The sequence below is a fragment of the Mixophyes fleayi genome, chromosome 3 (assembly GCF_038048845.1).
Source record: "Mixophyes fleayi isolate aMixFle1 chromosome 3, aMixFle1.hap1, whole genome shotgun sequence".
Lineage (NCBI taxonomy): Eukaryota > Metazoa > Chordata > Amphibia > Anura > Limnodynastidae > Mixophyes > Mixophyes fleayi.
Genome location: NC_134404.1, coordinates 177638262 through 177650736, shown reverse-complemented (window position 1 = coordinate 177650736; position 12475 = coordinate 177638262).

The window sequence follows — 12475 nt, the reverse complement described above, 5'->3', positions numbered from 1 at the left end:
CGGGACCAGGGTTATAAAAGTCCATTAATCTGTCCTTTGTTTCCTCACAGCTCATTATCATGTTTTAAACACAATGATACATTTTTTTCTCTGACAGATTACTTTTTCTTGCTCTATGGGGCATATTCAATTGACAGCGGGATCGCCGAAAATCCCACGCTCACAAAATATTACCGTTAATACGGTAATATCTCGCTGGATTTCAGCTCGCAGCTCCCTGAGCCGCGAGCTGAAATCCAGCGAGTAAATTACCGTATTAACGGTTTTCCCGTGCAGGATTACCGTAATAACGGTAATATTTTTCGAGCGCTGGATTTTTGGCGATCCCACCGTCAATTGAATACCCCCCTAAGAATAACTAAAGATGTTAAGCGTTTCTTGGGAATGCAAAGTATAGACTCACATCTTGATGTGGCAAAAATTTCCCAATTTGAGGCTTGTAGTTTGGATCTAGCAAAGTTGTTTACTTGATCAATTCTAATATAATAAAATAGAGATTAGACTACATTGACACTATTGTAAACTAGTAAATAAATAGAAAGCATAAGGCAAGTAATCTAATCTGATGGTGGAAGAATAATGACCAACGAGCCTGTCGCGAATTAAGGCACTGGGCTGTTTGCAGGTACAGGAGATTTTTGTGACCTGTAAAGATCGTGAATGGATATCAGGCTCCTTTAAGAAGGTAATGCCATTCCGAGAGAGCCATCTTCATGGCCAATAGCTCCTTATCCCTAATGGTATAGTTGCTCTCTGCGGGTAAGAACTTGCAGGAAAACAAAGCGCAGATAGGAGTTTATTTGAGATGGATCTTTGCAAGAGCACTGCTCTCATGCCTACAGCGGAGGCATTAATCTCTAAGAAAAAAGGTAGGGAAGCATCAGGTTGTCTGAGAATAGGAGCCGAGGAAAATACTTCTTTAGTAAAAGTGAAAGCCTGCAGCGCCTCTGGGGGCCAAACCTTGCTGTTAGTTCCCTTTCGAGTAAGGGCAGAAATGGAAGCGATGATTGTGGAAAAATGCCGAATGACCTGTCTATAATAATTTGCAAAGCCCAAAGAACGCTGAATTGATTTAAGGCCGGATGGAAGCAGCCAGTCCAGCATAGCTTGAATCTTCTCGGAGTCCATTTGTAGATCAGAGCTTGAGATAATGTAAAACCAAGGAATGGCATAAATAGAGCTTCAAACGGACATTTCTCCAGTTTGCAGATATGCTTGTTCTTACGGAGTCTGGAAAGGAACTCTGAGACATGAGATTGTGAGAGGCAACATCTTGACAAAAAATAAGAATGTCACCGAGGCATACTACTACACAAGAGTAGAGCAGATCCCTGAAGATCTCGTTGACAAAACTCTGAAAGACAACGGGGGCATAACAGAGTCCGAAGGGCATAACGAGATACTCATGGTGACCATCGCGGTTGTTCAAAGCAATTTTCCACTCATCGCCAGCTCGAACTCTGATCAGGTTGTAAGCCCCTCACAGGTCTAACTTGGTGGAAATCTTGGCTCCTTTAATGCGATCAAAAAGTTCAGTAATCAATGGGATGGGATAGCGATTCTTTATAATAATCACATTGAAACTGTGGTAATCAATGCAGGGTCACAGGGACCAGGCTTTTTTCTTTACAAAAAAGAAACTGCTCCAGCAGGAGAAACAGAGGGTCTAATGAAGTCATGTTGTAGGTTCTCCCGGATGTAATAAGCCATGGCATGTGTCTCTGGCAGAGAAAGAGGATACAATCAATCCCTAGGGGGAGTCTTGCCTGGAAGAAGGTCAATCGGGCAATCCCAAGGACGATAGGGTGGTAGAAGCTCTGAGCGGCCTTTGTCAAATAAATCAGCAAAGGAGAGGTATTGAGGAAGTAGAGCTGAGGATGAATGATTGGAAGACACAGTAGACACTTGAAGATGTTTAATCTGGGGCAAGCAATGTGAATGACAAGAGGTTCCCAAGCCAGAATTTGCAAAGAGTTCCAATCCACATGCGGAGAGTGAAATTGGAGCCAAGGTAGTCCCAAGATAAGTGGCGTGGTGGTTTGGACCAGCACGAGGAAAGAGATTTGTTCAAAGTACAGAACTCTGATTTGAAGTGTGATGGGCTCAGTTTGCAGTCAAATAGTCCCATTGGCGAGACGAGAGCTATCAATGGCAGTGATGACGATAGGAACCTTCAACGGAATTATAGGCAGGGATCACTGGGAAACCAAGGAGTAAGAAATAAAGTTACCAGTTGCACCCGAATCCAGCAGAGCCAAGGTGTTATGACAAAAAAAAGAATTCCGCAAGGAAACAGGTATGGTACAAATACCTGCAGCAGGAGAGGGTTTAGACATCCCCAGCCTGACCTCTCCAGAGCTGGTTAGGGCTTGGCGTTTCCAAATTTTTGGACATGAACTGAGGTAGATACGGTGCAATAAATACATAAGTTATTCCGACACCTTCTCTCTCGCTCCTTGGAGGATAATTGTGTCTGATCAAGTTGCATTGGCTCATCAGGTGGAGAGGTGTGCTGGAAACGGGGGAGCCAATTTGACAGTGGGCCGGCGAGAGGGTACTTTTTCAGCAGATCTGTCTCGGAACCTGAGACCTTCCCGATTGCGTAAGGAAATCAGAGCGTCGAAGGTGAATTGTAATTCCTGGAAAGCTATGGCATCCTTTACCAAGTCAGATAGCCTTTGCCAGAAGGCAGCTACAAGAGCGTCGTTATTCCAGCGGAGTTCCGATGAAAGTGTTTGAAATTCAATGACATATTGTGCCACAGGACGTGGCCCTTGACGGAGCCTAAGGATGCTAGCAGCTGCAGAAAGAACACGTCCGGCTCATCAAAAATTCTTCAAAAAGTGGACATGATGGTGGCACAGTCTCTAAGTAGAGGGTCATCCTTCTCTCACAGAGTAGAGGCCCAAGCCAGGTCTTGTCCGGTTAACAAAGATATTATGTAGGCGACCTTCGTCCTTTCTTTGGGAAAATTCCGAGGCTGAAGTTCAAATTGAATGGAACATTGGTTCAAGGAACTGCGGCAGACCTTGGGGTCTCTGTTGAATTTGGTAGGAGCTGGAAGTCGGAGCGAAGAAGAAGTGGACACAGGAGCTTGCAAAGGGCTGGTTCAGGAGCAGCCGGGCCCGGCGCTGTAAACTGAGCGGCCTTTCTAGGTGTGCAACTAGGGTTGGAGACACTGCAGCAACTGATGCTGCGGCTTCTTGTTGTTCCACTCTTCCTACCAGGTGTTGAAACATATCCTTCGCTGAAGGTTCCCCAGCGGGATCCATACTTTTGGCCTGTTCTTACTGTCACAATCTGAAACTGAAATATAGGATCCTCAAGTGTGTCTAACTTGGTACTACTGCACCTGGAGGCGCGGAGTCAAACGGAAGGAAATCACTGGAACATTAAGCTGAAGCAGCAGGAGCAAAGGTTTGACACAAAAAGAACAAACACTTAACTGCAGGTTCAGGTGCCTTAAATAACCTGCTAATGAGAAAGACACCAAAGAAGATGAGGTTTTAAAAGGAGTACTGGTCTGCACATGCTCAGACCCAAATCCAAGATGCCCGCCGCCATCGGACAGACGCAGCGCTCAGTGCCAAGAGGGACTCTTGCGGGGTGCAGGTAAGTGTGTTGGGACCCAAATGCGGGCCTGGCGTGTGATATTGTATACAGAATGTTTCAAATAAGATTAAAGTCAATTGGTTAACAAGGGAAAAAAATCATTCTTCCACCATACCATATCATATCCTTGGACAAGGAAAGCTATTGCTTCAAATACATTTGTAGATCGTTCCCTGGACTATGTATGGAAAGGCTAAAGGCTAGAATGTTTGATGGCCCTCAAATTCGTAAATGTTTCAAGGATTTTAATTTCACAAAATTTGTTTAAATGTATCAATGGTGTTGAAGCTTCTGCCCTGTGCAGTTAGTTATGACTCAGTGATCAAGAACTTTATGAGTAACTACAATGCAGACAATTATGAAGAAAATATACTCACAAACTTTAAAAATGTGGGTACTAATATGAGCATAAATGTACACTTTCTCCCTAGCCACTTACACAGATTGCAGGATAATCTTGGTAATAGTGAGGAACAAGGGGAGAGGTTTCATCAATATATAATGGTGATGGAGGAAAATTATAAAGGCACATGGGACAGACACATGATGACAGACTATTGCTGGAGCCTCTATTGTAATTGTCCTGATAACTGACATAAAAGAAAATCATACAAACAGCATTTTACTATGCAGTAATTGTAATTATCTGAATCAGGTTGCTAAAATTATCTGTTATTATACCGAATAAAATGCCATTATGTATTTTATATGTTTACTTTTGTTTGATTTATGACAATTTCAATGAGATTTGTAAGTATTTTCTGCCTGACATAACATTTTTGTCATTTTTATGTTTTTCAATGGGGTACCAATTGTCTAAAAAATTAGAGCCAATCTAGCAAATCCGATGTCATATTCGAAATCAGCACCACAAAGTTAGCCCAAATTCATTATATTGTGATTGGCAGTAAAATGAGTCCAGTGTAATTTATATATATGTTATATTAGTTTAGTGTAAAAAATATGTAAATCACACAGTTCAAATAGGTCAATAGTTGGCCTTCCCATACAAATAAGAGTGTATAACTGACATTGATGCAGATTTGGATGTCAAAAACATCTTTCTTGACAAAACAATGTAATTGAAATTTCACAATCTGAGAAATTAAGAGGACAGAATCTGGCACTGGCAAAGAATACATGTATAGATGGACTTATGATGGCTGACGATTTATGCTCTGTAATGGAGTTAGAGAACTGTATAGACTGATTCATTATGTTGTTAATTGATTTGGAGAAAGCAAATGCAATGATGGCAGATTTACAAAATCCTTCATTAAGAGGAGAGTAGACATAAGACCTCAACTATGGAAAGCCGCATTAGTAGACATTTAAAAGATGATAAGAGGGCACAATGTTAAATGGTGCAAGTCAAAATGGCATTGTCTTTGGACCCACCCACCAACCCATATGTTGCAAAGGACATGCACATAGTTTAACAACCCAAGCACTTCAGCGACAGGGACTGACACTTTTGTGGCTGAAGTGCTTGATTTGTTTGGACCCACACAAAAGCCAACATTTTGGTTGTTGAAATGGAGAATAGATAGGCATGTTAACAAATGAACCATGGGCATGTGGATAACAGTGGTCACTGGTCATCTCCCTCAATGGTGACAAATGACAATGTTATCATCAACCTCATCAAATATGTCTACATTAATTACTTTTTCATTTAAAAAAAAAGAAGCTACACCAAGTTGGTAACTGTTAGGCAGCATTTGTGACATATTGGAGAGGGTCAGCAGCAATACATTTAAGAGGATCAGCAGCAATACTTTGGCTAGAATTGGTGAAAATTTGGACAGCTGTTAAAAGATCATTAGAAAATTTAACCTACTTTTCTCAGTTTTAAATTAAATCCAGATCCAAAAGCAAAGCCAAAACTTTTCATGATTTTGGGGCAAACCTTTAACAAAACCAAAACACAAAGATGTTTTAGAAACAAAACCACATCCAAAACCAAATCAAAATTTAGAAGTGCCGGTATAGAAATTAATGGGAAATGTAAGTGAATGGAATTTGATAGTTTTACAATGAAGACAGTAAGAGATGTGGTGGTATGGCATACCACCATATGCAAGCCCTTAGTATAGTAGTTAAGAAGACCTTATAATATAGTTGTAATATAGTTGTAATATAATATAGTATGGGCAGCACAGTGGCCTAGTGGTTAGCACTTGGGCCTCACAGCGCTGGGGTCATGAGTTCAATTCCCGACCATGGCTTTATCTTTCAGGAGTTTGTATGGTTTGCATGGGTTTCCTCCGGGTGCTCCGGTTTCCTCCCACACTCCAAAAACATACTGGTAGGTTAATTGGCTGCTATCAAAAATTGACCCTAGTCTGTCTGTGTCTGTGTGTGAGTGTGTGTGTGTCTATATTAGGGAATTTAGACTGTAAGCTCCAATGGAGCAGGGACTGATGTGAATGAGTTCTCTGTACAGCGCTGCAGAATTAGTGGCGCTATATAAATAAATGATGATTATGATGATGATGAATATAGTTTCCATACTTAAAAAAAGAAGATATGGCCTATGTGATGTGTTGAACCAAACTTTTAGTTTAAAGACTCCCCACAAAGTAGTACCGCAGGTCCATCATAGAAACTTCCTATAAGGATGTAGCCCAGTTAATTAAAGTGTCCACATCTCTTGCAGCTTTCAAATAACACAGTCATCTTATCTGACTCTTCAGCTTATGTAGAACATTTGTCCTGAACACAGCTTTTGAAGGCAAGTACATCCCAAGCAATAGCCATTGTGTGCAAAGTTAGCTCCATGTCTCCCATGATGATTACCTCCTTGCAGACCACTATGCTGTCTCACACACTCGGAGGAGAAAGAAGTGTTATTAATATTCACAGATAGTGGGGTGTGATGACCTCAGGAAACAATGAAAAATAAGCGTATTAATTGTTCATTATTTTGCATGCATTTAATTTAGAGATGGGCGGGTCCGGTTCTCCGAGAACCGAACCCACCCGAACTTTGGGTATCCGAGTACCGAGCTGAGCAGCTCGGTACTCTCCCGCCCATTCCGAATCCAAATCGAGGCCGAACGTCATTGTGACGTCGTCGGATCTCGGGGCTCGGTTCTCGCGATACTTCAACTTTATAAATACACGCCTCCACAGCAATCCATCGCCATTTGACAGAGGGAGAGAGCAGGGTGTAGTCATAGGCTAATTAGAGCAGGGACAGAGAATACAATATTGTTCTTGCAATTGCTCTAACCAAAATCGCTAGTGCAGAGAGGTGGATAGAGGTTTATTATTTTTTCTTCATATTTGGCACTCCCCAGCGCTTTTGGGGTGTCCCCCATAATTGTGCATAAATATTTCTGGCTGTCAAAAGTCATATCTGTCAGCAGTATCTACTAAATAATTTTTAGCACTCCTCAGTGCTTTTGGGGTGTCCTCCCTAATTGTGCATTAATATTTCTGCCTGTCAAAAGTCATATCTGTCAACAGTATCTACTAAATAATTTTTAGCACTCCTCAGTGCTTTTGGGGTGTCCTCCCTAATTGTGCATTAATATTTCTGGCTGTCAAAAGTCATATCTGTCAGCAGTATCTACTAAATAATTTTTAGCACTCCTCAGTGCTTTTGGGGTGTCCTCCCTAATTGTGCATTAATATTTCTGGCTGTCAAAAGTCATATCTGTCAGCAGTATCTACTAAATAATTTTTAGCACTCCTCAGTGCTTTTGGGGTGTCCTCCCTAATTGTGCATTAATATTTCTGGCTGTCAAAAGTCATATCTGTCAGCAGTATCTACTAAATAATTTTTAGCACTCCTCAGTGCTTTTGGGGTGTCCTCCCTAATTGTGCATTAATATTTCTGGCTGTCAAAAGTCATATCTGTCAGCAGTATCTACTAAATAATGTTTAGCACTCCTCAGTGCTTTTGGGGTGTCCTCCCTAATTGTGCATTAATATTTCTGGCTGTCAAAAGTCATATCTGTCAGCAGTATCTACTAAATAATTTTTAGCACTCCTCAGTGCTTTGGGGGTGTCCTCCCTAATTGTGCATTAATATTTCTGGCTGTCAAAAGTCATATCTGTCAGCAGTATCTACTAAATAATTTTTAGCACTCCTCAGTGCTTTTGGGGTGTCCTCCCTAAATGTGCATTAATATTTCTGGCTGTCAAAAGTCATATCTGTCAGCAGTATCTACTAAATAATTTTTAGCACTCCTCAGTGCTTTTGGGGTGTCCTCCCTAATTGTGCATTAATATTTCTGGCTGTCAAAAGTCATAACTGTCAGCAGTATCTACTAAATAATTTTTAGCACTCCCCAGTGGTTTGCGCTCAGAATGGATTCAAAGCAGTCCACATATGATCTGAATGAGCAACCAGGTTCTGTCACCAGTCCTGATGTTAGTGTTCCCAGTACGTCATCTGGCCAAGGCGATCTCAAACAACAGAGTGTTTTCAAATTAGTGCAAAAAACAAAAACCAAAATTTTTTTTACTGTATTGAAGCGAAAAAGAAGTGTAACTGAGCAAAAGTTAAGTGACGATAAAAAAAAAATTGCAAGCATGCCATTCTACACACGCAGTGGCAAAGAGAGAATGAGGCCTTCACCTTTGGCTATTAGTGGCAGATCCCAAAAAGTTACCCAGCCTACAATTGGTGCACAACTACTGTTACGCGTCAAAGCCGAGCTGCAAGATAACAGTGAGGCATTACAGGAGAATATTTGCTCTGATTCACAAATGACAACAATCCCTGTGGAGAGTCCATCCAACCGTGGGATGTCTAATCGTGAGCATTTTCTGATGTGTGCCTTAATAGCCCGAGTGTAGCCGGTGATACACAAATTGAGGATGCCACTTTGGAATTAGAAGAGGATGAGGGGGAGATTTGTGTAGGCGACGAGGGCGCTAATGAGGATGTTGATGAGGATGAGGTTGTTTGTGTAAGTCCTGCACCAGTGGCAGCAGTTCTGGCACGTGACAAGAAAAAGGCCATTGTCACGCCTAGGCATAAAACAAAAAAATCCACTTCTTATGTGTGGAATTATTTCTACCCAAATCCAGACAACAATTGTATAGCCATTTGTAGTGTATGTGAAGCCACAGTCAGTCGAGGGAGGGACCTTAACCATCTTGGAACCTTGTCTATGTTACGCCATTTAACGAGAGTTCATGGCAAAGTGTTGGGAAAAGCTGAAAGTTCTTCCCAAAAGAATACAAGCACTCCCTCATCAGCTAAGACCCTCCGCTCACCGACATACCGACGGCTACAAAATACACCCACCACACCATCCTCATCAATATCCTCAGTAGCGCTCGGAGTTAGCCCGGCATCCCACTTAAGGCTGGATGACTCCGGCACTATTATTGATTCCTCTGAAGAAAGCGTTAGTCCTGCTGCTGCTGTTGCTGCTGCTGGGGGTGAATCGTCATCCCAGAGGCAGGTTAATAAAATGAGCAGTCCTACATTTCAGCAATTAACTGTGAAACAATCATTTGCGAGGGGAAGCAAATATGACAGCAGTCACCCAGTCGCCAAGCGAATCACAGACGCCATGGCTGCAATGTTAGTGTTAGATCTGCGTCCAATCTCCACAATAAACGCAGCTGGTTTTTCACAGTTAATTGAGGTTTTGTGTCCGCGTTACAGAATTCCATCGCGACACCATTTCTCCCGTAAAGCTATTCCACAACTATACCAAAAAGTGTGTAAAAATGTAGAGATTGCGCTGAAAAATGCCATTCTGCCCACTGTTCACTTAACCACAGATATGTGGACAAGTGGAAGTGCCCAAACCAAAGACTATATGACTGTGACAGCCCACTGGGTTGGTCATTCACCTTCACCAGCAGGAACAGCAGCAGCATGTACACCACTACGTAACATTTGTCACAGGCAGGCCACTCTTTGTATCATCGGCTTCACTAACAGGCATACGGCTGACAATTTGTTACGCAAACTGAGAGATGTGATTGATGCATGGCTTATACCACTCGGACTCTCCCCAGGGTATGTCATTTCAGATAACGCCAACAATATAGTGCGAGCATTACAGCTGGGTGATTTCCAACATATTCCCTGTTTTGCTCACACCATCAACTTGGTGGTGCAGAGCTTCCTACGAAATAACCGTGAGGTGCAGGAGATGCTTTCGGTGGCCCGTAAAATTTCAGGCCATTTCAGGCATTCAGCCACAGCATGTAGGAGATTACAGCAGCTCCAAGAGCAGTTTAACTTGCCCTGCCACCAACTTAAGCAAGAGGTGGTAACTCGGTGGAATTCCACCCTGTACATGCTTCAGAGGATGGAGGAACAGCGCAAAGCCATCCAAGCATATTGCACAAGTCATGACATTGGGAAAGGAGGGGGGATGTATTTCACTCTTGCACAGTGGGGAATCCTTTCAGTGCTGTGCAAGGTGCTGAAACCATTTGAAGTTGTGACATGTGAGGTCAGTGCAGACTCTGCTAGTTTGAGCCAAGTCATTCCTTTAATTAGACTATTGGAAAAGCAGCTTGAGAAAATGAAGGAGGAGCTGAAAGCAAGCAATTCAGCAAAGTATGTTGGCCTTGTCGATCAAGTACTTAATTCGCTTCACAATGATCCTCGAGTTATTAAGATCTTGAACTCGGATCAGTACGTTTTGGCCACTGTGCTTGATCCAAGGTTTAAAACCTACATTGAGTCTTTACTTGTAAATGAGCGAGATGTGAACTTTTGCAAGGAGCTATTGCTCAGCAAGTTGGCCGCTGAACTGGGCCTCGGCTTGACGACGTGTCCTCCTTCACTTTCTCAAGCTGTTGCTCGTAAAAAATTAAATTTCCAAAAAAGAAGCAGGGAAGACACAGGGGGCAGACCAGAACAATTTAACATCTGGGCTGGTTTGAAGGATTTTTCAAAAAAATGTGTCACTTTGCCCATAACTCCATCCAATATGAGTATAAACATGCAAAGGATGGTGGAGGATTACTTTCAAGAGGTAGTTGATATGGAAATGTCAGACAGTCCCTTTCCTTACTGGGAAGAAAAGCAGGCCATTTGGAAACCCATGTACAACTTGCTTTGCAATACCTAAGCTGCCCACCCTCCAGTGTGTACTCTGAACGAGTGTTCAGCACAGCAGGGAACTTAGTCAGTGATCGCCGTAGAAGGTTACTTCCCAAAAATGCGGAGAAAATGATGTTTATAAAAATGAACTACATCTTCCACGAGGAAGGCCTTCACCATCCAAGACATCCAAGCACTGACTGTTCTCTAATGGCGGATTCAAGCGGCGATGAATTGATAGTCTGTGATGATGACGTACACACTGATGAGGGTGAGGATTAAGCTGAAGATGATGCCGATAACATCTTTTTAAAACTTTCTATGTAAGTGTAGGGTGCAATCTACCCCCAAAGAGGAAAGGGACTTGTGGCATTTCCATATCACATACCATCTTGAAAGGCTGCTGTTAGGGCAATTTATCCTTAAGGGTAGGGTGTCATAGACAGAGTGACCCTAAACTGGCTTTGTCCATTTTTCATAATATTGTACAGTCTATAATGGCTGAATTTTTGGGTATTTTATACAAGTGGAGGGGGGCCTAGAGAGACAGAAACCAAACTGGCTTTTTCCATGTCAATTAATATTGTACAGTCTATAATGGCTGAATTTTTTGGTATTTTATACAAGTGGAGGGGGGCCTAGAGAGACAGAGTGACCCCAAACTGTCTTTCTCCATGTCAATTAATATTGTACAGTCTATAATGGCTGAATTTTTTGGTATTTTATACAAGTGGAGGGGGGCCTTGAGAGACAGAAACCAAACTGGCTTTTTCCATTTCTTTACATATTTAACTATAAGTGTAGGGTGTAATATACATTCAAAGACGATGGCTGCATTGCCAATATGCATAAATGGAGAGGAAGACAATCCGTTTTGTGTGTAGAATAGGCCTACCAATGAAGAATTAAACTGTTTTTTTGGATGATTTATTACCTCAACAATTAGATTACTTGTCTCTAAAACAGTTGGAGCACTAAATTGGGTTAATTTAGGCCCAAAAACATGGATTTTCCAAAAAAATAGCAAAACAAAACCAAACAAAACCAAAACCAAAACCAAAACACGCAATGGCGGTTTTGCAAAACCAAAACCAAAACCAAAACACGACGGTAATCCAGATCCAAAACCGAATCCAAAACCAAAACACGGGGGTCAGTGACCATCTCTAATTTAATTGCACCTTTTCTTTGATCCACTTGTGTTTCACATACATACTACACTATCAGGTGGCAGTTTCTGTTTACTTGACACAGGCACCAGCATCTACATTAAGACGAGTGGCCAATATTTCTAGAGAACAAAATAAAGGGACAGAAGAATTGTATTTACAGGACACTCTTTTAATTATTGTGTATAATAATCCATTATAAAAGATATATATTTTATTGGTATGCAATAAAAACAATAATAGCGAAATATTAAAAAAAAAATATATATTAAAAATATAAGTGAGATTGTGATTGTGAAAATACTATTAAAAAGGTAGAAAAATTACCCTGCTGTCTCGCTGTCGTTATCAATTATATATTATAACAGATCACTAACTTGAGGTAAATTAATTTTGTATTTGGATCATAAAGTATTCAACCTTGGTCCAGATTTTTTTTAGAGCAATTGATAAGCCATGGGTAGCCCAATAAAAATTATTCTAAACTCTGGTTCGGATTAGTCATATAGTTTGACGTGATGTTTTAACCAGTTAAATTGTATTAATAATTCAGTGAAAAACCAAACTACACATGTTCAATCCACTCTATATATTATATAGAGTGGAGTGGATCTATCTCATAATACAGAGCGATTCAAGTTCACTCTAGTGAGCGGGACAGAAACCA